This window comes from Neophocaena asiaeorientalis, unplaced genomic scaffold, assembly GCF_003031525.2.
Source record: "Neophocaena asiaeorientalis asiaeorientalis breed wild unplaced genomic scaffold, Neophocaena_asiaeorientalis_V1.1 scaffold232, whole genome shotgun sequence".
NCBI lineage: Eukaryota > Metazoa > Chordata > Mammalia > Artiodactyla > Phocoenidae > Neophocaena > Neophocaena asiaeorientalis.
The window spans coordinates 5173644-5199685 of NW_020175672.1; the positions used below are offsets into that span (position 1 = coordinate 5173644).

At 43.5% G+C, this 26042-nt stretch overlaps 1 protein-coding gene and 1 non-coding gene across 2 annotated transcripts in view; both read left to right on the top strand.

The window, feature by feature from the left end:
• BACH2 (BACH transcriptional regulator 2) overlaps window positions 1–26042 on the top strand; it is an 85556-nt gene that overhangs the window by 18600 nt on the left and 40914 nt on the right. The gene's annotated exons all lie outside the window — the stretch shown is intronic.
• On the top strand, window positions 22827–22899 carry TRNAK-UUU (transfer RNA lysine (anticodon UUU)). The gene has a single exon. It is a non-coding gene; the product is annotated as a tRNA-Lys (tRNA).

Consider the following 26042-nt stretch of genomic DNA (forward strand, 5'->3'; position numbering starts at 1 on the left):
TTTAATTGGTATTGACTTTTGAACGATTTAAATGGTTTTTTTTTCATTTAAATGTTTTACATAGTCAAGAAATTAAAATTTAATAAAAATAGATGAGAAGCAGCAAACCCTAAAATTTAAAACAAATAGAAAAAAATGAACTCACCATATATTAAATTGGTTAATTAACCACACAGAATAAAAGAATAAATTAGATTAACTTTTTTTTTTTTTTTTGGCGGTACACGGGCCTCTCACTGTTGTGGCCTCTCCCGTTGCAGAGCACAGGGTCCGGACGTGCAGGCTCAGCGGCCGTGGCTCCCGGGCCTAGCCACTCCACGGCATGTGGGATCTGCCCGGACCGGGGCACGAACCCACGTCCCCTGCATTGGCAGGCGGACTCTCAACCACTGCGCCACCAGGGAAGCCCTAGATTAACTTTTGAGCATGGTTCTATGGCTAGACATCCTCTGTGGGATATTCTTCAATACAGCTGGCCTGAACTTTTCAAAAGTGTCATTGCCATGAAAGACAAAATGACGAGGGACTCTCCTAGGTCAAAGGAAATTAAGTGGGACCAAATGCAGTAAGTGATCTTGATTGGCTCCCAGATTAAAAAAAAAAAAATCTATGAAGGACATCCTTGGAACAATTTAGAGACTCAATATAGACTGTATATTAGTTTACAACATTATGCCAACATGAGTTTTCTTGGGTAGGAAATTGTTATTTTGGTTATATAGAATGCTCTTGTTCTCAAGATATATATGCTGAAGTATTTAGGAATGAAATGTCATGATTTACTTTCAAGTGGTTTTGGGAAGAAATGTATATGTGGAGCGGGTGGGGGTGTGTGTTTATCTATAGATAGATAAAGATATAGAGAAGACAGCATACTTTTTTTTTGCTTAAAACAGTAGAAGGTATTTATTGGGACAGCTTCAGGCACAGTTTGATCAAGCGGAGCATACAAATTTAGCAAAATTTAACGGTTGATGTATTGAGATTGAAGGTATATGGATGTACATTTCTTTCATCTTTTCTGTAGGTTGGAATTCTCAAGATAAAAAATTGGGAAAAAAATAATAGATATGGATTGATTTTGTCATGAAGGTGCTCCATTCACAAGAAGCATTTACTAAGTACCTACTCTGTGCCAAGCCCTGTTCTAAGTGCTGGGGATGTAGCCGTGAACAAAGACAAAGAAAGTTGGAGCTCTCATGGGCCTATATTTTAGTGCAAAAGACAAATAAGAAAACAGATAACTTTAGATTGTGATGAGTGCTAAAAGTAAAATAAAATGAGGTGATGTGATATAGTCATCAAGGGAGAAGCAACATTAGATAGGGTGGCCAGGGAAGGGTTCTCCAAGGAGGAGACTTTGGGGCTGAGACCTGAATGACCAGAAGGAGCCATTTATTCATTGACCAGATTTGCACTGAGCACCAACTGTGTGTGCTCTTCTAGGTACTGGATGTAGCGGGGAACAAAATGCATACACCCTCTGCCTTCCCAGAGCTTACATTCCCATTAGGGGCAACATACAGTAAACAAGAATACGTAAGCTGGTGATCAATGTTACAGGGGAAAATAAAATAGGGAGGGGAGTAGTTAGTGAGGACTGGAGTTGAAATTTTGTTTCATTTTGGCATTGTAGGCGTTTTTAAAATTTTTTGAAGTATACGTGATTTACAGTGCTTCAGGTATACAGCAAAGTGATTCAGTTATACGTGTGTGTGTGTATATACATATATACATTCTTTTACAGATTCTTTTCCATTATAGATTATTACAAGATATTGAGTATAGTTCCCTGTGCTATACAATAGGTTCTTGTTGTTTATCTATTTTATATATAGTAGTATGTGTCTGTTAGTCTCAAATTCCCAGTTTAACCCTCCCAACCCCTTTCCCCTTTGGTAACCATAAGTTTGTTTTCTATGTCTGTGAGTCTATTTCTGTTTTGTAAATAAGTTCATTTGTATCATTTTTTAGATTCCACCTATAAGTGATAGCATATGATGTTTGTCTTTCTCTGACTTACTTCACTTAGTATGATAATCTCTAGGTCCACCCATGTTGCTACAAATGGCATTATTTCATTCATTTGAATGGCTGAGTAATATTCCATTCATCTTCTCTATCTATCTTCTTTATCCATTCATCCTTCGATGGACATTTCAGTTGCAAGTTGAAATTTTAGACATGGCGGTTCGGAAAGGGCTCGTGGAGAAGACAACATACAGAGACCGGGTCTAGAGCTGGGGTGTTGGGAGGAGACAGATAGTGAAGGGCCTGATGGGCCATATTAATGATGTTGGCTTGTACTCAGTGAACAGGGATCTTCTGGATGGTTCTGGATAGAGCAGTGACATCATCCAACCTATCTTTCTACAAGATGGCTCTGGATGCTGGGTTGAGAGTAGGCTACAAAGGGACGAGGGCAGGAGTAGGGATACCAGCTAAGCATCTCCTGCAATAATTCAAGCAAGAGGTAGTTTGTAGGAGGGTGGTGGCAGGGAAGAAATGCAAAGGCTTGGAACCTGACTTTATTTTGAATGCAGAACTGCCAGGACTTCCCACTAGCTGGTTGGAAGTAGGATATGAGAAAAAGAAAAGAATCCAAGATGACTGAGGTTTTGGCCCTAAAAACGGGAAGGATGGGAGTTGCCCTGAACTGAGGTGGGAAAGAAAAACTACCCAAGGAGCAGGTTTGAGAAAGGACGCGAGGGATGGGGTGGGTGGATAGCAGGATCTGGGGGCCGTCAGCAGTCAGGCAGAGGGATAGCAAAAGCTTGAAGATCTACTGAGAGTTTCACCGCAGGCTTGTGCAAGGATAATTAGGAATGCCTGGGGATAAATCTTTTCATAGAAGTTTTTTCATTTACAAATTAACCTTTTGGTAATTTGAGCTCCATCCACTCAGATGAAAAAGTTAACTCCCAGTTTGCACTGTCAACTGCCTCTAGGAGTCTGGCTCCCATGTGGAGATGCTATAGGAGGTCTCCCTTGTTCTGGGCGCTGGGTGGAAGTTTTGGTGAGAAAGGGGGATTTGTGCTGAAGATGTGGCTCTATTCACAGTGACATGTGAGGTGGCGTTGGTGGGAGTGACCCTGCAAGGTTCAGCCGGAGTGTCATAGTGGTTCCCAGACATTTTTTGCCGATGATCCCTTTGACATGCGACTGAATTTCACAGGCTGCCTTTCAGTTTTGAACCCAAATTTCCCTTCCCTCTGTGCCCCTCGCCTGCATCCGCGAGGGATGCACATTCTAAGCATATTTCGTTCCTGAAGAGCAGGCTCTGGCAGCTCGGAGACTATTCATTCACATTCCATTGCTGCTTCTGTGCTCCCTCCAGGATTGCAACAGAGGCTGTGCTTAAAATAATGAGGCTTTATTTATGCAGATTCTTTCTCCTCCCAGAAAGATGCTGAGAGCTTTTCATGGGAATTCTTGAAGAATTGCTGAGGTTCCGTGGACTTCAGAAAGTCTGCTTGAAATGGGGACTCTGACGGTTAGGGCCCCCAGTAAGGCTTATTGATGGAGAGAATGGACCTTGAACCCACTCTGTCGCGAGGACCCTCTCTCTGCAGCTGTAACAACATCCTGCCAACCGCAGTCTAGCCCAAGACAACACTCCGGGGACCTCCCTTTCTAGCCAACACCAGAAAAAGAGGCGGGGTGGACTTGCCCTCTCCCTCTCCTTCTTTATACCTTCTCTTCTTATCGCCCTGTGTTTATTTACAAGCCCTATCAGTCACAAAAAGCCAAATACTATATGATTCCACTTAAATGAGGTATCTAAAGTAGTCAAATTCATAGAAATGGAAATAGAATGATGGGTACCAGGGGCTGGGTGCTAGGCGGTAAAAGGGAGTGGTTTAATGGTTACAGAATTTCAGATTTTTTTAAATGTTTATTTTATTTATTTATTTGGCTGCACCGGGTCTTAGAGTATCTAGTTCCCTGACCAGGGATCGAACTCGGGCCCCCTGCATTGGGAGCGCGGAGTCTTAACCGCTGCACCACCAGGGAAGTCCTAGAATTTCAGATTTTTAAGATGAAAAAGTTCTGGAGCTTTGTTTCACAGCAATGTGAATATACCGAACACTGCTGAACTATACCCTTAAAAATGGTTGAGATGGTAGATTTTATGTTACATGCTTTTTACTACAGCTTTTTAAAAGCCACATTAACAGCATTACTTCCGTGAAAGGAAAAATATACAAGTTCTAAAAAGTGGAATGCTTTCAGACAGAGAGAACAAGCAGAGGCCATGGGGTAAGGTTTTTATGTTGTAACTGTAGGTGTTTCATCCATCTCCCCATGATTCTTCTGGATACACATATGTGTTGTGTATGTGTTTGCGTGTAAGCACTCCAGCATTTTGTACACTTGTATGGGTCTTCCAGACGTGGTTATTATCATCATTACAGGATAAGAAAAAGGCTTCAGAATCACCCCCCAGGTCACCCAGAGCATCCACTGGTTAGTCCTCTGCTAGGTTTAATATCAAAGTAGTTAGTAGTCTAGTTCGGCTCCACTTGGGGGCAAATTTCTACTCTAGTTTATATTGTTATTACTTTTGGTTCAAAAGTTCCTGAAATTCAGTTTCCTTTGTGCTCCCTACGCACGTGAGCCCCTTTTCTAATCAGTTGTTGAATTGGATAATTCCCTGGGTCCTGTGGAGTCTGGCCTCCAGTGGCTGCTCTGTCTGTATTAGAAGGTTATTTCCGAATCTTAGGATTCACTTCAATCCTTTTTTGGAAATAAAATACATGACATTATTTGTAATTGTAACTTGCTTTGAAGTTATAGATGTTTCAGAAGAAGAATTCTGAAAGAGTTACCATCCAAGGAATTCTTCCTTGCTCCATCTTGTAGAACTGGAGAGGCAGCCTCTGCACCAACATGGCCATCTATGATCAGAGGCCAGTGTCAAGAGAAGGTCCCTCCAGTGCCAACTTCACAACATGAGACCCAGTTCAATTGTTCACCTCGACTTTGTGTCTAGAATTTGAGTTAGAGTCACTAATTAGATGATCACTAATTAGATGGTCACAGACCTGGGAGGGCCATCCAAGAAATTCCAACCCAGAGTCAGGTCCTAACCATGAGAACAGGAAACAGATATCTAAACAGGAGCTAGAACGGTGACCTCCAGGAATCTATGTGGTATCATCATTGCAGGAACATCTCTTTTGCCTTGGCCTCAGGTTGCTGGTACAGAACTATGTACTCTCCTAAGTTGTGACCATTCCTGATAAATTATAGATATTTCTTGAATATCAACCATGAGTAAATCACAGTACATGTTGCCATGTTTTAGAGGTATCCTTCACCTCATCTCACTTATTTCATTGCCTTTTGTCTTCCACCTCTTCTACTTAGAGTCATTTCTTCTTGTTTCTTTTCTACTCACGTTGAGATTACCTGGTTCGGTCCTAAAACCTGTCCAAGAGATTATTAAGGAGGAAAGGCTTTGGGCTATTTTCTCCTGCCATTTTAGAGTGTGCAGAATGGCAGGGTGTGTACAACTTTCATGATATTTTTTAATGGCTGTTACTGTGTCAAGCCCAGGAAAAATACGAGATGGGGCACGCTGCTGTCCATTCAAACAAAACTGTGGTTCCATGTGACCGACTACACTTGCTCTCCTGACAGGTCTAAATAGAAAGGGCTTACTTGTTCAGCAGGGGAAATCATGCCTGGAAATAATGCCTGTGTAAATGTCTTGAAACTCAGACTGCTGAGTGTGCATTTGTTTAATTTCTAGGTTCTGCAACTACACAGTTGAATTTTTGTTGAGTAGATACGATGGCCTTTGAAAATGTACATACTTAGGAAATCACTGACTTCTTTATTTTTTTAATACTGCCTTTCATTACATTCTATCAAGGCTGCCTGTGTTCTTTGCAAATTGTTCGTGATCTCAGCAGACTGGTTGGACTAGGTCAGAATTCCAAACTAAAGTAGCTTGAAGCATGTGTCGTTCACAGGCTTATAGGAGACTTGGGGAAGTTTAAGAAAGCTCTGTTTGTTTTGCCAACTCACGAGTCCATATATTTTGCCAGCAGTATCCAGAGTAAATGAAAGTACTATCCACCTTGTCTTTCTTCCTTGTCGATTTTTGTATAAAGTGTTTAAGGAATACGAAGAACCATAACTCCTCTCAATTATTGTGGTAGAAAGTGAGGAGTATAAAGGATTGAAAGTTAAAAGATAAGGCTTGTTAAGTCATTTAGTCCAATCTCCCATCAAATTTGGAATCCTTTTGTGATAATGACATAGGTAGCTCTCCAGCCTCTGCTGGAACACCTCCAGCAGTGGGGAGCACGCCACCGCTTAAGAACCCCTTTCATTTTGTACAACTGTGATTACTAAAAAATTATTCATTTTTCATCGCAATCTACCTCCCTGAAATTTTCATCTGTGGTCCTATTTATGCCCTCTGGAATGGAAGAGAACAAAGCTCATCTCATCTTCCCATGATAGCACATTAACTCTCCAAAAACGACACTTGTGTGGGCCCCATATGTCTCCCTTTCTCTGGTTTGAACATCCCTGGTTCCATCGCCACCTGGGACATGGGTTCAGTGTTCATCACGGTGCTTTTTGCCTGGCCTGTTCTTAACATACAGCACCAGGACTAAATACAAGAGTCTCAGTGTGATCTAAACAGTAGAGAATCTAGGGAAGCTATAACCCCATCTCTGCGTTATACATCTCTTGATATAGCCCAGGTTGTGTTAAGTTTCCTAGCAACTGTGTCACAGTCCTGACACACCTCATTAAGCCAGAACTCTCCCATCCTGTTTTTACAAAGTTGACCTTTTTTTAAAAAGTATACTTGATTTACAATTTTGTGCAAAGTTGACTTTTTAAATTCCAGTACAGGAATTGACACCTCTTTGTTAAATTGCATCCTTACACATTTACACCATAATATCAGCCCATGGTCATCATTGAGGGTCTTGATTCTGTCTCCTAGAGTATCTTACCAGCTTGCCGCCCAAATCTTTTCCAAGTCAGAGATAGAAGTTAAGCATGACAGAGTAAGTAGAAAGCTGGGTCTTATCACCAGACAATTTTCCTCAGGTTGAAGCTGACAGTAATCCATCGCCCAGCCACTGATTGCTTAATTTTACTATCTTCTAGACCCCATTTTTTCATATGACTTAAAGAGTGAGCTAAGAGATGTCAGCTGCCTTGCTCAAATCCTGGGATGCTATGTCTACTGCATTGTCTGAGCAGTGATCCCATCAAAGCCAGAAATGAAGTTTTGCTGGCATGACTTGGTCCTAATGAAGCTTGAATCACCTGCCACTTTCCTGTCTACATTCTGAGTGGGTGATGGTTTGTTTGCCAGACCCAGAAAGATCAAGTATACAATTCGTGTGGAATTCCAAGACTTAGTTTTACTCCCTAGAAGCATCAGAACTTTCAGAGGGTGGGTGGGAAGATTTAAAAGTGCCTCATGGAAAAAAAAAAAAAAGTGCCTCATGCACATCTGGATTGAGTGACAGGGAAAATGTCAGGAAAAAAAAATCCTCCCTTATGTGTATACGTTATAAAAATGAAAAGAGGGCTTCCCTGGTGGCGCAGTGGTTGAGAGTCTGCCTGCCGATGCAGGGGACGCGGGTTCGTGCCCCAGTCCGGGAAGATCCCACGTGACGCGGAGCGGCTGGGCCCGTGAGCCATGGCCGCTGAGCCTGCGCATCCGGAGCCTGTGCTCCGTAACGGGAGAGGCCACAACAGTGAGAGGCCCGCGTACCGAAAAAAAAAAAAAAAAAAAAACGTAAGTCACTGTAATTCTTGGGGAAATGGCTGATAACATTGGGATATGATTTAAAAACAGAAATGGAGGCTGGATATTATTTAAAAAACAAACAAAACATACACTTTGAGTCGCTGAAGCCCATGGTGTTACACATCTCTATTAGAGGGAAAGTGAGATGAACAGAAATATGTTAGAAGGCAACCCCATCAGGCAAGGCTAGGCGTCAATGGGAGGGGTTCCTTAGGAGAAAGATGCCTAAGCCAGTTCCTTGACCGTGGAATGGGCTTGTAAATCCCACAGAATGAAATGCAGATTAAAAACACACACCGAAGTGGACAAAACGGAACCCTCCTACACTGTTGGTGGGAATACAAATTGGTGCAGCCACTATGGAGAACAGTATGGAGGTTCCTTAAAACACTAAAACTAGAGTTGCCATATGATCCAGCAATCCCACCCCTGGGCATATATCCTGACAAAACTATAATTCAAAAAGATAAATGCACCCCAATGCTCGTAGCAGCTCTGTTCACAATAGCCAAGACATGGAAACAACTTAAATGTCCATCAACAGATGAATGGAGAAAGAAGATGTGGTACATATATACAATGGAATATTACTCAGCCATTAAAAAGAATGAAATAATGCTGTTTGCAGTAACATGGATGCACCTAGAGATTATTGCACTAAGGGTAGTAAGTCAGAGAAAGACAATTACCACATGATATCACTTATATGTGGAATCTAAAATATGACACAAATGAACTTATCTATGAAATAGAAACAGACTCACAGACATAGAAAACAGACTCGTGGGTGCCAAGAGGGATGAATCGGGAGTTTGCCAGATGCAAACTATTATGTATAGAATGGATAAACAAGGGCGTACAGTATAGCACAGGGAACTATAGTCAATATTCTGTGATAAACCATAATGGAAAAGAGTATGAAAAAGAATGTATATATATGTATATATATGGATAACTGAATCACTTTGCCGTACAGCAGAAATTAATGCAACATTATAAACCAACTATACTTCAGTAAAATAAATTAAAAAGAATAAAATTAAAAAGACATATACACCAAAAAGAACCATCATCACAAAGCTCCCGCACTGCACAGCCCCGGCACTAGGAGCCCACCCGCACCATGCAGGAGGCTGAGTTCAGTTCACCTCCAACATCAGTCTCTCTTCCTGTCTTTCCGTTTTCCTGTTTGAGTCTTCCTCAGATACCCCGTTTGTGAGAAAGGTCTTACAAGTCCTGCTGTAAGAGAACTGGGGCATGCAGGCAGCAGCCCAGGACCCTCAATCTTCCAACCCCTGCCCTGTTTTCCTAGAGCTGTGCTTCAGTTCCTCACGCCCCTCCTTTCCAGCATCAGCAATGACTGAATCCTGAAAAACGCTGCTGCGGAGTTATTTTTGGCTCCCTTCCCTCCAGCCCCGGAGTCTGCCGCTCATCGACAACCATTAACAGCTGTTAGAAGGGGCTTTCAAATCCCTGGCTTCTTGCTGAAGTGCTTTAACACCAGTTTTCTATGAGCTCAGCCACACTGGAGAGGTGAAAGAAACATGCCAGAAGAGTTACATAAAATGCCCTTCGTTTGGGGAGTCTGGTTTTTCTCCCTTTTCTGCAGGAAAACTAAGCCTCTGACAGAAGCTGTGAAGGCACCGCCCAGCTGAGTCTCCCTGTACAGGCTGATGAATCCAGATGATCTCATGTGACGGGCCCCAGCGGCGGCCCTGGGTCATTCTCAGGGTCACAAGTCTGTGCATCCTTGGTATGAGAATTTCAGCATCCTGCCCTCACAGAGCTGCAGCCACCCTACTGCAGCATCTGGAGTTCTGGACTAGACACCGGGGAGGTGACCTGTCACCACGGAAGCTGGAAGCTGCCTCCAGGGCCCCCTGAGGCCACCCGATAAACCCAAACCCAGGAGCCCATGGCTGCCAGTGAGGCTCCCATGTGGCTCCTTCCCTACAAAGGATTGAGAACTACAGTAGATGTTTGGAAAGTTCTGTGCTCCTTGTCAATGTTAATCCATTAATTCACACTAGCTCCAGAAAGGATACCGATGATGTTGCTGATCAGGGATTGATGCTTCATGGCTACCTATACTTTGCCGCTTTTTACCCCTTCACTTTTTAGGGCAGTCACCCCCTACCGCAGGGAAGCGACACATCCTCTGCCCCTGTTCCAGACTGGAAAATACGAGAGACCGTGTCCAGATGTCTCCCACCTCAGCACTTAGCCAGAATAATTATTCAGCCTCCTAATCCCAGTATTTCCCATCATATGAATATTTGTAGCACAACTTGGAAGTGAAATGATTTTAAGTGATATATGAAGAACTTGTTTTCAGAATCACTGTGTTTATCTTAATATGTATTCAAAAAAGTGTAACTCACACGTTAAACCTGAGATTTCACAGATAGTGTTGCTTAGGGGGAGGTTCTAAGCTAAATTTAATTTGTAAACAAAGTGAGTTGCATTAGAGAGTATATTAAAAGTTGTGACATTTGGTCATAAGTGTCTGTAGTTTGGGGGACACTCCATAATTCAGTAATTTTTCTGTCCACTAGTCCTGTCTGTTTTGTGCGATCCCTTCCCAAAGAAAGCCACAATGGCAGCTTATTGAGAACAAAGGTCATGCCTATTTTCATAAGTTTTGTAATAAAGCATAAGGAAATATAAGGCTTTTTGCATTAAGTACATTTTTAAATTTTATTTATTTATTTGGCTGCACTGGGTCTCTTAGTCGCGGCACATGGGATCTCCGTTGCGTCGTGAGGGATCTTTAGTTGCAGCATGTGGGATCTAGTTCCCTGACCAGGGATCGAACCTGGACCCCCTACATTGGGAGCACAGAGTCTGGACCACTGGACCACCAAGGAAGTCCCACATTAAGTATATTTAGATGAAAATACTTTTTATGTGTGTTTCTTGGTTATCTGATTTGGTTTTTTCTTCCAAAATAGTCTAGCTCTCCTGCTTGGGTCCCTAAGCGTCTATACCACCTCCTCACCTGCTTCTATACACTTCCTCATGGTGAGGGTGGAGAATGATGCTCTCCTTGATGATGACTACCCTGTGCTGAGAATTTCTACGGGACTCGCTTAGATGATTTACACTTACCCTAACTCAGTTCTTTGGAACCCACCTCTGCCACTCTCCCTCCTTCTCTTCTCATGTTTTAACTCAGTGACATTCTAAAGAAGGTCTATTTGTTTGGCTATTGTGGACATCCTCATAACTTAAATATAACTTCCCAAGAATGGATACAGAGGGCGGTGGATTTGATATCAATAACCCCATTTTTTATTGCCAAAATGTAGGGTAGGGAGAAGACATGGCAAGAGATGAGGCAGGACAGGTCATTGGAGCCCAGTTATAAAGAGCCTTGAATGCCATGCTTGAGGGGCTTGGGTTTTATTCTACAGGAAGCAGGTTGACAAAATGATTATCGTTAGGAAGATGAATCAGGCAGCAGTACAACGGAAGGATTCAGGGAGAAAGAGACAATGGCCAGGTTGTTGCAGTGGCCTAAGCAAGAAGTAATGAGGCCGTGAAATTAGGCGTGTTTGTTGGAAAAGAAAGCGATAGATGACTTTTAAAGAGCAAAGGGAGGGGCTTCTCTGGTGGCACAGTGGTTAAGAATCTGCTTGCCAATGCAGGGTTCAAGCCCTGGTCCAGGAAGATCCCATGTCATGGAGCAACTAAGCCCGTGTGCCACAACTACTGAGCCTGCGATCTAGAGCCTGTGAGCACAAATACTGAGCCCTCATGCCACAACTAGTGACACCTGCCCACCTAGAGCCCGTGCTCCGCAACAAGAGAAGCCACCGCAATGAGAAGCCCGCACACCACAATGAAGAGGAGCCCCCGCTCCCCGCAACTAGAGAAAGCCCGCGCGCAGCAACAAAGACCCAACACAGCCAATAAATAAATAAATAAATAAATTTATAAAGACCAAAGGGAAACAGAAAAGACCCAAAATTGTATCATAGTTTTCAATGATACATTCGTCGACTTACTTGTTTATTATCTGTTTCTTTCTCTAGACCAGTGTTGTCCAATAGCATTCTCTATGATGATGGAAATGTTCTTCTGCACTGACCAGTATGGTAACCACTAGTTGCATGTGACTATCAAGCACTTGAAACATAGCTAGAGGAACTAAGGGACTGAATTTTAAATTTTAATTAATTTTAATATAAAGAGTCACACATGGCTTAGTGACCACCATTTGGACAGTGCAGGACAAGAGTCCAAGTTCCAAGCATCATGCCTGCCTTGTTTGTCATTATGTCCCTGGAGCCTAGCACAGTGTCTGGCACATAGTAGGCACTCAATAAATATTTGATGAATGAATGAAAAGAAGCCCCATAAAACAGAAGTAAGGATTATGTCCTATTCAAACCAGTAGACTTCTTTATGGGGAATTTTGGCTCCCACTTAAAGAAGAAGGAGGAAGATGGAGATTTCCCATAGACATTGAGGATATTTCCCAAAGGTTTAAACCGAAGCTCCCAGCATGTGCGGGTGAAGCCAAATCATAGGTGAATGTCCAACAGTGGTGGGAGCATCCAGGGTCAGGGTCTATACGGTCCCTGCCTTCTTGGCCTTCATTTCTGGCTCTTACAGTACACAGCACCCAAGCGTTTTCCTGAAATATGTAAAGGGTAGTAATCAAAATGGAAAAACAAATTTTAGGAGGAATGAGAAAAAGAAAATGTGTTAGAGCTGCTTTGTTAGAATGGCTGTAGAGATGGGGGAGGTCACACATGATCTGGAGTGAGGCGCTCAGGACTCGAGTCCCACGACTGTGGGCAGGTTGCTTCAACTCTCCGCACCACAGTTTTATAGAAAATGAGAATAAGAATCATCACACTTCACTTCCCAAGCTGTTGGGAGGAAGAAGTGACATAAAAATATATAATGACAATACAGTCCGTAAATTTCCATTCAGACGTTTCTTATAATTCACACGCACTGGGCTCATAGCTGAATGTATGTCTGAAAGGTACAGTTATGTTAAAATACAATCCTGATACGTGCCTTTCGGAAAAAGAGAGATAAGAAGTCATCAGATTCTAGACGACTGTATTCAAAAAGTGAGCTGAACAATCCAAAAAAAAAAGACTTCTGTCTCTCAATATTAATATTAAAAAAAACTCCAGGAAAGTTGATACCGCAACTTCCTTCTAGTAGCTTATGATTCAATAGTGCTTGTTGCCAGGAAGTTCCTGATGCAGGAACTTGCCCAGGACCACCTCGCATTTCCCTCTGTAGCCCTTCATACCCTTCCCTCATCTTCCCTGCTCTGTACTTTTATCCCCTGCCTTTGGCCCCCTGTCCTAGCAATGAATTTAGGCTCTTTTCTCCATGAACTGATCTCCCCAAACTCACAACTTCGGCAGCACCTGTAGCCTTCTATTAAGAAATATCTCCAGCCACCTGAGTCCCACAGAACCACCGCTTTCCCTCCTGCCCCACCCCCATCTGCCTTTCTTCACTCGCCGTGATTATAGCAAAAGTTGTTCTCATTCCACTTGTACTCACCAACCACAGACATGGAGCTCTGTCTAACCCTGTCAAATCACATCACATTGACTGAGGTGGACCAAATCACATGCTTCCTGTAGGTAACAGCTACTTAGAGGAAAGACTCAAGGTTTGGCCCGTGTGTCAGATTCTCAGTGCTGTGCCCCGGATGCAATATTTTCAGTTTAATATACTTATATTAAATAATAATAAGGGACCATAACAATAAACAATTTAAATAAAATGCTCATCAATTCAAGGAACCTGAACATCAGTTTTCAGTTTTCACCGTCATGTTCCCCAATATTCTTCCTCACTGAGAACCTATTCTCTTTCTAGTTGGATTTAAAGACAGGAATCACTATAAATCTTACTGGCTTTCATCATATATAAGCTTGAATAATTATTTTCTGTCTTGCATTTGGGTTTTATCTTTTTTCTTCCCAAAATATTACCATCTAATTGAGCCTAATCAGAATTTATACCATTTGTCATCTTTAAACTTTAATTCTAATTCAGGCATCTCCTTAGGCTTAACACAATAAAGAATAAGGCTCCTCTAACCCCTGTCATTGGTAAAAATACTGAAAATCAGTGGACCTACAGCCAGTCCATAGTATACCTGATTGTATTAACAAAAGGGTAAAATTGTAGATATGCTAAGATTATACAAAAGATACACAGAATGAAAATAATATATTTTAAAATCCTATGGTGTAAAGAAAGAACAGTTAGACAGACTTTACAAAGAAAGAGAAAGCAGCAGAAGGTTCAACACCTTGCAGCGGAGGCCAGCGGGGTTCTGCAGATGTGCTGTTAGGTGATTTACCTACCTAAGGTCTGGGTTCTCAGCAAGTGTCCTCAGGGCTGAAAGGCATTAAAGAAAACCCACACCTGGCACTTCTGCTCCCTCTGAAGGGTGGCCACTCAGGCGTGGTACCTGATAGTAAGGGTTAGCCCCAGTGGTCTAGCTCTGTTCCCAGATCTACCACTGTAAACAGTCTCACCTGGATTCTAATCATAGTCATAAATCAACCTAGTATAAGGGTACTTATACAGCATTTTTCTATACAGCACTGCATACAGCCAAACTTAGTCCCATCTTCATACGGAAAGCCAGGTGTGTTTTTCACTTTTCATTTTACCAAGGCTGATACGAGGCAGGAGTCCTCCCTTGAAACGGATTTTTTTTTTCCCTAATATGCAAGTTACGTAACTGTGAGAAGAATCTTTAGTTCACATTTGCACTACTTGAAACATTTCCATTGTTTCACGCATTGGTCCATGCAAATGCAGGTTACATTTTTTTAAATTCTCAATCATTATCTTTTTATTTATTTTTATGTTTTTGGCCACGCTGCACGGTATGCAGGATCTTAGTTCGCCAACCAGGAATTGAACCCGTGCCCCCTGCAGTGGAAGCACGGAGTCCTAACCACTGGACCGCCAGGGATTTCCCCAGGTGACATTTTTTTTTTTTGTGGTACGTGGGCCTCTCACTGTTGTGGCCTCTCCCGCTGCGGAGCACAGGCTCCGGACGCGCAGGCTCAGCGGCCATGGCTCACGGGCCCAGCCGCTCCGCAGCATGTGGGATCCTCCCGGACCGGGGCACGAACCCATGTCCCCTCCATCGGCAGGCGGACTCTCAACCACTGCGCCACCAGGGAAACCCCCCAGGTGACATTTTTGGTGGCCCAGTGGCTAGGGAACAAAGGCTAGGATAGGCAATTTAGATACATTACATTCCAAAAGTTTGTTGAGAAATTAGTTGTCTGAACTGCTGAGAGTGTCTTTTATCCTGGAAACAGGTTATGAATAGTGGCTACTTTCTTAAATCAGCTCCCAAATCTCCTATCTGTATCGCCTTTCTTGTTTTGAAATTTATTCAGGGAACAGATGTTTATCATCATGCAAAGCGAGAAGGAAGTTAAGTCTGTAGTCTAGGAATAAGCGAAGGGCTATGACATTACAAAGGAGGAATAGATAATTCTAATGAGGGAATAAGAGAAGTTCTTGTGGAGGAGAGGAGGTGAGAGTGGGATTTCAATAGGTGGGGAGGGGAAGGCCCTCTCAAGTTGAGTGTCCCTGCATTATATGCCTGTCACAACTTTCTATATCTCTGTCATTGCAACTTGTACACTGCACTGTAATTGAGGTATTGCTTGTCCGTCTCCTCATTTGGACAGTAAGATCTGTATGCAAGGTTTCTGAGTGGTGGTAGTGGTGATGTTAGTTTTTTTTTTTTTTTTGCGGTACGCGGGCCTCTCACTGCTGTGGCCTCTCCCGTTGCGGAGCACAGGCTCCGGACGCGCAGGCTCAGCGGCCACTGCTCAGGGGCCCAGCCGCTCCGCGGTATGTGGGATCTTCCCGGACCGGGGCACGAACCCGTGTCCCCTGCATCGGCAGGCGGACTCTCAGCCACTGCGCCACCAGGGAAGCCCTGGTGATGTTAATTTTGATCTGCACATCCACCATCTAGGACGATGCCAACATGGTAGCCATTTGATTAACGTCCGTCAAATAAATGAAGGGTCTCCTTTAGGAAAGTTCTAGAGGTGTGAAAATGTGTAGTGTATATTAGGTGAGAATGAGAGGAAAGACTTGGAACAGAATCATTGAGAGCCAGAGGCCTGAATGCCAGCAAAGACGATCTCATAGAATTCTAGTTCTGATGCATTTTTTTTTAAGCCACACCTAACTTCTATTCATACTGTCATTTTTTTTTAATGGGACAATTCTTTGGAGTTCCAGCTAAGGGACCCAGTGCCAAGGATGCAGGAGCTTCCTCTGGGGAGGGATGGAGATCTTAGCACAGCAGTCACTTACTGCTATGGATGGGTATAAACGAACTAGTGGACCTACCCACACCGGCCACGCTGGGAGTTCACAATTGGAAAACAAAGGGCAGTTGCTTTGCTGAGCCTTCCTGAGGTCTTGCCTGCCATTCACTTTTAAGTCTAGCTTATTCATAAAGTGAGGGCTGTTTATAAGTCAGGGACAGCATGTGTTTCATAAAAATGCTTTCAGTATCAGATTCTCTGTCTCTCTACCACTCGCACAAACATACGTGAACACTTTGGCTTTTCTTTGCATTAGCAATTTATGTCTCTCCCTCCTCCCTTTTAAAGTTATAAGTTAATGTTTGTATGTTTATTTCACATTTTCTAAGGCTAACCCAACCCAGGCAGTAAATTTAGGCTGGAGCAGCAGTCACCCCGGCTGCTGGCAAACAGCCTGGAATCAGGGCCTGGGCAGCCTCCTCTGGCTAACTGCAGAGTTCACTCTCTAGGCTTCGGTTTCATCACTATCATTATGAACGAGAAGTCTAGAGTTAATTACAGTGCATGAATGGGAGATATTCGTGGACTTATTTGCATTAATTACTCGCTGGTAGTTCCTCTGCTGAGGTCTCCATCCTTGTTTTTACAGAGCTTTTGGCAGTGTTTTCTGCCGTTGGTGTGTGAATTTTTATGATCTGTTGCGTGTTATTCATGCAATTTCCTGCTCTGTAATGGTATCAGTTTTCCAGACACAGAGGAATACAGACTAAAACCCAGGAGCCTGCATTAGCATAAAATGTCCCAGTTCTGTCAGTTTGATTAATTTGTCTCTTTGTCTCCACTCTATATGATAAGTGCTATTAATGGTTGCAGCACTTCATATGTCAAAGTCTTTCTTCCTAATGACTTGAAAATGCGGTTTATTTCCCCTTTTTGTATTATTTTTCTCATTTAGCATTCCACTCGAGTATAGATTTATGCCATGCTCTTTCATTATCTTACTGGTCGCAGCACTGGAGTGATTACATATGGTGTAGAGTGTGCGTAAAGATGTGATCCCAGGGTCAGCAGCTGCTGATGCAAGCTGAAAATAGATCCAGCCTACGCTCAGCACTTTTCCCAGAGGCCTCTTATTTATTAGTAGCAGTCTCGGTACAGGACAGCTTGGATCCTCATTTAGCAAGATGACTTTTTGCCTTTCCCAACAGTGCAGTGACTTTGCTCTATTTACTGACACTGCTGTGTAATTTTTTTTTAACTGCCTTGTATCTCAGCAATGACTGAACCTAACATAAATTGTAATATAATCTCGGTATATAATGAACTCAAGGAACGACAGGCTCCATTTGAAGTAATGGAGCTTGACAGATCTAAGGTTTAAATTAAATAATCCTATTTGTAAGACAGCATTTGTACATGGTGCACTGCTTTAAAATGAATTTCTATTCTTCTCTAGTGTTTCCTACACCGTTTTTAGTATTCTCCTTTTCAAAAGGACTTTTTTCCAGAAAGAAATGCATTGCCAAGCCAACAGCTCTTTCATAAGGAAAGAATAAAATGAAATTTTTTTTTACCCATTTCAATCACTGAACTGGAACCAGCATCATTAATGATTAGAGATGGGTAGTTATTAATCCAAGCTGGCAAATCCAAATAGCTTAGACTTTCCATCAGCACAGAACATCTGTGATAGAAATATAATAGCAGAATTTAGGATTAAGATAATAGCTAACCTTTTGTGCATGTTTTAGGTTCAAGTAGGTATTTTTCAGTAAATCTGAAGAGTCCTAATAATGAATATATGTATGCATTTTCTGAATACACCCAAGAAGAACTATTTTGTAATGTCATTCTTCTCATTGAAAGATGTACATTAGACAGGATGAGGAAGTTCGTTGTATGTACTAACAGCATCAAGCTAGGCATTCCTTGCTGCATGATACATTTTTCCAAATTGCAAAAATAAAAAATACCATTTAATAGTTTATAGGCAGATGACAATTTGAGAGTATTACTTATTGGCAGGACCTAGTCATCTGATGAGGAAGCCTTAGGAAAAATGAATGTATAGATAGAGAGCGGACCTCCTCCTGATGAAATAGTAAATGTAGGAGGCAAATTAGTAAATTTGCTTTTTGCTATTTTGTGTGTGATTTTACCTGCTGCGGGACCAAGCAGCCATTAGAGAAGGCAGTTCCCTCTTTTAATTTGTCATTGCCCTGAAATAGTCCCGTGGGTTCTTCTGTTAGGTAACAGAGATTTTATTAATTCCATGATCGAATGAAAGTTACATGGGGTAAACACATGGTTTCCTGCTGGGTTGGGTTAAAAATTAAGACAATGATTCATGATAAAGAAGCACAGCACAATAGATTCATTTTAGTGGATACATGACCCATAATGTTGTTGAAAGAGCAGTAATTCAAACCATCCCTTGGAATGGGTTTCCTTATCCCTTGGAAATAAGCAAACCAAGGGGCATTTCAGCTGAGTAAGAGAAGCCTCCTTTATCCTGCTCACATGCACAGTTGCAGGAGAAAGCGTAAGACCACAGCATTCCATCAGCTGTGATGTCTGTTGTTGCGTCTGTTCTTTCAAGTTCCTTTGGGAGCTTAGACTGCTAATAGGCTGCGTTGCTGTAACTAGGGCAGCCGTCCGCACCCTGCCTTTTAAGATGCCCTCTGTCGGCATAGGTGGAAGGCAAGCAGGAGCTTGCCTGTGGCTACAGTGCCTGCTTTTTCTACTCTTTTTATTTTGTCTTCCTTTCTTTCCCTCCCATCCTGCTTCCCACTCTCATACAAAGAGCACCCAAGCTTGTTCTCCAGGCTCATCCCTAATTCCCTCCATCGTGACACAGTAATGCTACAGCTGATTTCATTCTTTCTCTAGTGGCCTCAGAACAGGGGGTGGTGATCTTGCTTGCTATGGGAAGAGTGATACTCAGACATGACAGAATGAATTAAGGATGGGGTTTAAGTATTAACTCTTAATTTCCTAGTTCTTGTGGTTCTAAATTAGATAAAGTGTTGTTAAAACTGGGAGAGCGTGAGCATTTATATGTATGTGTGTCTGTCGCCAAAACTGACAATTCAGTTGTTGGATCAATTGAATTGACCTTGTTTTTCTCGTGAAACACATCGACTGTATTATGAAACAAGCAGCCCAAATGAAGAGAAACATTTCACATATCTTGTCGAATATTTCATGGGGACCTCTGAAAGCTGATACTTCCCTTGTGCCACGAGATCTGAAATGAGAACAAAAGCACTTCATTTTTGATAAGTGGGACGTTGTTTTTTTCTGAACCTTTTTACTTCCAAAATGTCTTATGAGAGTTATCTCAGTTTGGGCTAAGCTTCCCAATAAATGATGGAGAGTCTGAAGGAGGCTCTTGGAGTCAATGATATAGCAAGTGGTTTGTAAACCAAAGACTAAAGGAAGAAATGCGTTACCACATAGGGACCAAGGAGAGAAAGAAGGAAAAAACCAACTTTATTGAGCACCTGTTGTGTGCCTAGTGAATATGACGATAACTTGAGCAAAATAACAAAGATTTTATTATCAGAGGAACAAAAGAAGAAGTTCAGTGGACTTACAGGGTTGGCTTTTTTTTTTTTTTTGCGGTACGTGGGCCTCTCACTGGCCTCTCCCGTTGCGGAGCACAGGCTCCGGATGCACAGGCTCAGCGGCCATGGCTCACGGGCCCAGCCGCTCTGCAGCATGTGGGATCTTCCCGGACCGGAGCACGAACCCGTGTCCCTTGCATCAGCAGGTGGACTCTCAACCACTGCGCCACTAGGGAAGCCCTTGGCTTTCTTTTAATGGAACACTATGTTTTGTAGAAGTGTTTGAATAGAAGAAAGAAAAGGAGGAGAGACAGAGAAAGAATAAATGAAGTTGTTCAAGTCTCTTTAAAGAGGTAATAATAAGATGGAAGAATTTCAGCCACTAGGACAGAACTAAATCAGCCAATTTTAATACCAAGGTAGCTGCTAGCCAAGTAGAAATGTAATATTCATTTTCATTCCTGTATTCCATTAGCAAAATTTCTGGCTCTTCAGATCCTTTTGAAAATAGAGAAGTCTGCATCTGAAGCTTTGCCTGGTCGAGGGTCTGCCTCACCCAGAAAAAATCCTCAGGAGGCCAAACTCAATGGGATTTTTTTCAGTGGATAACACCAGCCAATTCTGAGTCTGATTTAAAACTCACTGTATAAACTCCTCCTAGCTTACTACAGCTGTAAGTGTCCTCTATATTTTATTGCCGACTCTTTCCGTAGAACATACATCCACTCCACTTTCCACACTTCAGATTTCAAGTGGAGGAGAGCTATTTGAAGGCCTACTCTCAAAAATAACTTGTTGAACCTTGTAGAAGCTGCTTTAAAAGCTGCCACGAGTATAGATGTGTATGTGCTTATGTTGGTTTTTTTTAGCTTTCAACTGTAGATTTTTTAATTGAAGTATACTTGATTTACAATATTGTGTTAGTTTCAGGTGTCCAGCACAGTGATTCAGATATATATATATATATATATTCTTTTTCAGATTCTTTTCCTTCATAGGTTATTATAAAATATTGAGTATAGTTCCCTGTGCTATATAGTAGGTCCTTGTTAGTTATCTATTTTATATAAAGCAGTATGTGTCTGTTAATCCCTAACTCCTGACTTATCCCTCCCCCACCCTTTTCCCCTTTGGAACCATACGTTTGTTTTCTATGTTTGTGAGTCTCTTTCTGTTTTGGAAATAAGTTCATTTGTATCTTTTTTTTTTTTTTTAAGATTCCACTATATGTGCTTGCTTTTTGAAAATGATCTTTGACCCAAGAAAATTATAGCATTTGTATATATGGGCATGCAGTTATGCAGTGAGTTTTTTTGTTTTTTGTTTTTTGTTTTTGCGGTACGCGGGCCTCTCACTGTTGTGGCCTCTCCCGTTGCGGAGCACAGGCTCCGGACGCACAGGCTCAGCGGCCATGGCTCACGGGCCTAGCTGCTTCGCGGCATGTGGGATCTTCCCGGACCGGGGCACGAACCCGTGTCCCCTGCATCGGCAGGCGGACTCGCAACCACTGCGCCACCAGGGAAGCCCCTGCAGTGAGCTTTTTTAAGGTACTGTTTTAAACAAGCTAGAGCCCATATCTCTCTAGTTTGGGTTATGTCCTATTCTTCTGAAAGGATACATATGCTTCATTAAGCTAAGATTTATTAGCAAGGCCAGCAGGTGATAATGGGACAGTAATTTTTGCACATCAATTTTGACTTGGTGCCCTCACTTCTCAGCAAGGAGAAATATTAAAAGATCTTGCTAGTGCAACATGATGCATGGGAAGTGAGGAAGTCAAGGGGGTGCTTTTCTTCCATGATATACTGGGAATCATAAAACCTTGATCTTAAAAGTCATCTGACCCAGCACTAAGAAAAAGGGCTATATTTTCGCTTTCGTACATCCCTTGGGTCTAATCTAGTGATGATGATGATTAAAAATAACCTTCATTGAGGGCTTCCCGGGTGGCGCAGTGGTTGAGAGTCCGCCTGCCGATGCAGGGGACAGGGGTTCGTGCCCCGGTCTGGGAAGATCCCACATGCCGCGGAGCGGCTGGGCCCGTGAGCCATGGCCGCTGAGCCTGTGCGTCCGGAGCCTGTGCTCCGCAACGGGAGAGGCCACAGCAGTGAGAGGCCCTCATACTGCAAAAAAACAAAACAAACAAAAACAACCTTTATTGAGCATTCACTGTGTGCCAGGCACTGCTCCATGCACTTTACATGTTTAACTCATTGTCGCTATAGGATTGCTACTGTTATTACTCCCATAGGCCAGATGAGGAAACTGGGGCAAGAGAGATTAATTAACTTGCCTGAAGGTCAGCTCCTAAATTAAGGAGCCAAAATATGAGCCTAGGGAACCTGACTCCAGAGCCCATGTTCTTAACCCTTGGCCTCAGTGATGACAATAGGAATGCTCATTAAAGATGTAAGTGCTGGGTTTTTAACAGGTGGAAACTAAGGCCTGGGGTCACAAACGTGTCAGCTGTAGGAGTGGAGACAGCAAGTCTCTCCAGCCTTTGTTCAAGGTTTCCCTCTGCCACACAGAAGTCCCTGTGAACCCAGCACTAGAAATTTGCCTTTACACAAGAAATAATGAAAAAGATGCTGAAAAAATCTAAATGTAAAATGAAAGCAAAGAGACAATACCTGAGATCTGAAATTTTCGTGCTTTTTCTTCACTTTACCCACTGATGACTCCTCAGTTCACACCACTTGATCACATAAAGACCTGAATATCTAGGTCACCTTGGCTTACATAAGGACTTGCCTTTGTCTGCAGCCTCAGTTTTGAAGCACTGAAAGCATAAGACACATCTGAGGACTTCCCTGGTGGTGCAGTGGTTAAGAGTCCGCCTGCCAATGCAGGGGACATGGGTTTGAGCCCTGGTCCGGGAAGATCCCACATGCCACGGAGCAGCTAAGCCCGTGCGTCACAACTACTGAGCCTGCGCTCTAGGGCCCACGTGCCACAACTACTGAAGCCCGCGTGCCCTAGTGCCTGTGCTCCGCAACAAGAGAAGCCACCACAACGAGGAGTAGCTCCCGCTCACCGCAACTAGAGAAAGCCCGCACGCAGCAACAAAGACCCAACACAGCCAAAAATAAATAAATTAAATTAATTAATTAAAAAAAAAAAGACACATCTGAGAAACGAGCTCTGTAGATTTTATAATAACCCAGTGTGGGGAATTCCCTGGCGGTCCAGTGGTTAGGATTTGGCACTTTTACTGCCATGGTCCAGGGTTCAATCCCCGGTTGGGGAACTAAGACATCCCGCAAGACACGCAGCGCGGCCAAAAGAAACCCAAAACAGTGTGGTAGGTAGAGTAATGGTCCCTCAAAGATGTCTACATCTTTTTGTTGTTGTTTGTTGGATTGGGGGGGGTGAGTTTTATTTTATTTATTTTTTTATACAGCAGGTTCTTATTCGTTATCCATTTTATACACATCCATGTATATATGTCAATCCCAATCTCCCAGTTCATCCCATCACCACCCCACCCTCCCGCCGCTTTCCCCCCTTGGTGTCCATACGTTTGTTCTCTACAAAAGATGTCTACGTCTTAATCCCCAAAGCCTGGGATTCAGTTAAGGATCTCGAGATAGGGAGATGATCCTGGATCATCCAGTTGGGTTCAGTGTAATCACAAGAGTTCTTACAAGAGGGAGGCAGGAGGGTCAGAGTCAGAAAGTCCACTTTGCAGTTTGAAGTCCACTCAAGTGATGATGGAAGAAACTGTATGGACCGTGGCCATGGAACTGGTCAGCTGCTCCCCAGTTAACACCAGACTCAGTGGACAGGAGGAAGGTTGCCTTTCTCCATCTGTGACCGTTGCTATTTTCAACAAGCCATCTCATGTTATGCTAGTTCGTCTCTCTTCCATTCATCTTTATTTAAATTTTTAAAAAAATGGACTCCTCACATTCTGTAAGAACTTTCAGCTCTTTCTCATTGCCAGACCAGAATGATTTATTGGGCAAGTTGGCTGTTTTTAAAAGTCCTACATCATGGGCTTCCCTGGTGGCACAGTGGTTGAGAGTCCGCCTGCCGATGCAGGGGACACGGGTTTGTGCCCCGGCTCGGGAAGATCCCACATGCCGCGGAGCGGCTGGGCCCGTGAGCCATGGCCGCTGAGCCTGCGCGTCCAGAGCCTGTGCTCCCCAACGGGAGAGGCCACAACAGTGAGAGGCCCACGTACCGCAAAAAAAAAAAAAAAAAATCCTACATCATGCAGTAGCTAAAATAACTGGCATCAATGGTTGTCTTCCCTTAAAGAAAGCTCTAGGCTACAGAATTCTGAGCCACATCCCCCTCAGTAATGGATGACTCTGAATCCTAAAGTACCTTGGTTGCTCCTGTGAACGTTAATTCCTGCTGAAACCGTCACACAGGGAAATATGAGGCGTGGCCCAAACGGCTTCCGACTGGAACCTTACTGTCACTGATGTGGTGTCCAGGTTATGGCTTTGGTTAGTGAGCTAGAAGCACTGTGACCCTCTTTTAATCATTCTCAGTCTTGAATTGGGTCCTCACACACCTCCCGCTCTTCCTCCTTATGGCCTCTCTAATCTGTTCACATCTCTCTTCCACACCCCCCGTCCCCCCATCCCACCATCCTTGCGCCCACCACAGCTGTACTTCTGCCGTCCCTCGCTGTGGGCCGGGTTCTCTCCTGTGTCTTTGCACATTCCTTTTCTTCCACAGGATCCACCAGTTCCCTCCCAATACCTAGCTGATCCTCACCCAGGCTTCAGCCTGGGTGCCACTTCCTCAGAGCCAGACCCCCTTCTGCCAGCACTTGTACCCCACCCATTCCAGCTCTTATCAGCTGCTGACTTGTCTCTGTCTCATCAGCCTAGAACCTCTCAGACCAGGCACCCTTTCTTCCTTATTCATTATTTGATCCCCCCAGCACCTGAGACTCTATGGAACTATGGGAGGTGGTCAGTATTCATTTGGTAAAGGAATAAGGGGGTCTGTGCCCTACATTGCCGAGGTGGTCACCAGAAGCTTCCCATATCGTGAACCCCTGTGGGGAGAACTGCCTTGTCTCACTGCCTCGTCTTGTGACACAGTCCTCAGCTCACACACCTATTCCTGCTAAGACAGTGGTGGAACTGGGACCCACTGGTCTCCACGTGAGGCTGCACGCTGGCCAGATTGACGCAGGTGCTCCTGTATCACTGAGTGGCGAAGGTGAACTAAAACGACCGGGGTGATGCCAGCTCTAAAGTGTTATTAACACTATACAAGTAAAAGTGCACCAAATCACTTAGACTGTTTACTCCACTCTTCCTCTTAAAGCTGAAGGAAATTCAGCATGCAGGAGGAAAAGCCTACTCAGAGAATCCTCCCTGTGCACAGACTTAGTGATGGGCTAGCAATCAGATTGAGAAGTTGCATAAAGAAGTCATGTTATCGTCCAGGATGAACGAAGAACAAATTAAATGGCCTTTTTTAGGTTTCTTTCATTATGATCAGCTAAGAATGTTTTCTGTGTGATGAACAAATGACAGGTTCCAAATTCCCTTTTTCCGCCCAAAAAGTACACCATTCAGATGCCACGTAAGTTTTTTGAGGCAACTGGCTTCCCCTTGCCTCGTTCTCTTTCTCTGACTTGCCCTGCGACCCAAATCTGTACATCTCTTTTGTCCTTGCGCTACCTCTCCTGGTATTCTCTGTTTTTCAGCAAGACCACATTCCTAAACAGTGCTTCCCCCAACACCACCGCCCCGACCCGAAGGTGGGCGCCTGGCGGGGAGAAAGGAGCCAGCCCGTGCTTCAGGGCTTGTTGTAAGATCCATGGGGGATTAGAAACAGCTTCGCTTCTTTTCTGTTTGCAGTCCAGCTTGACAAAGCGAAAAAGGGCCATACTGGCGTGGAAAGGAAACGTGGCTGGCATCCTTTTTGAGAAATGAAATGCTCTCCAGGAAAAAAAAAAATTTATAATAAAAAGCACTTGATAGTACATTTTTGAAAATATGCCTCCCTAGAGATATACAGGTGCATGTAGATGTACCCTATCAGTCAACAGTGCTAATTACCTAATTATCTGGTCAGGTGCAATAAAAGCCCCTTTGACATTCTTTTCCTTCCAAATGCCAGATAAAGTGTTCTGGTGTCCGCGCTGTGACTGTGGTGAGGGGCAAACTGGATTCTCTTCCCACCAAGAGTAAGGATGTAGAACTGTCTTTGGAGCTGGCTGGGGGCAGTGCTTTGCTTCAGGGGCACAGCTGGGAACAGGGCAGCGCAAGACCCCATCCCAGAGCTGGCAGGACAGCACGCCCTCAAGGGGGACACTGGACTTCACATGGCCTCCGTGGCTCTCAGTGTCCCCTGGAACTACCTGTGAACTCTGACCCCGCCCAGCTTCTTTTTCTTATTGCAGTTGCTTCTTAGACATTT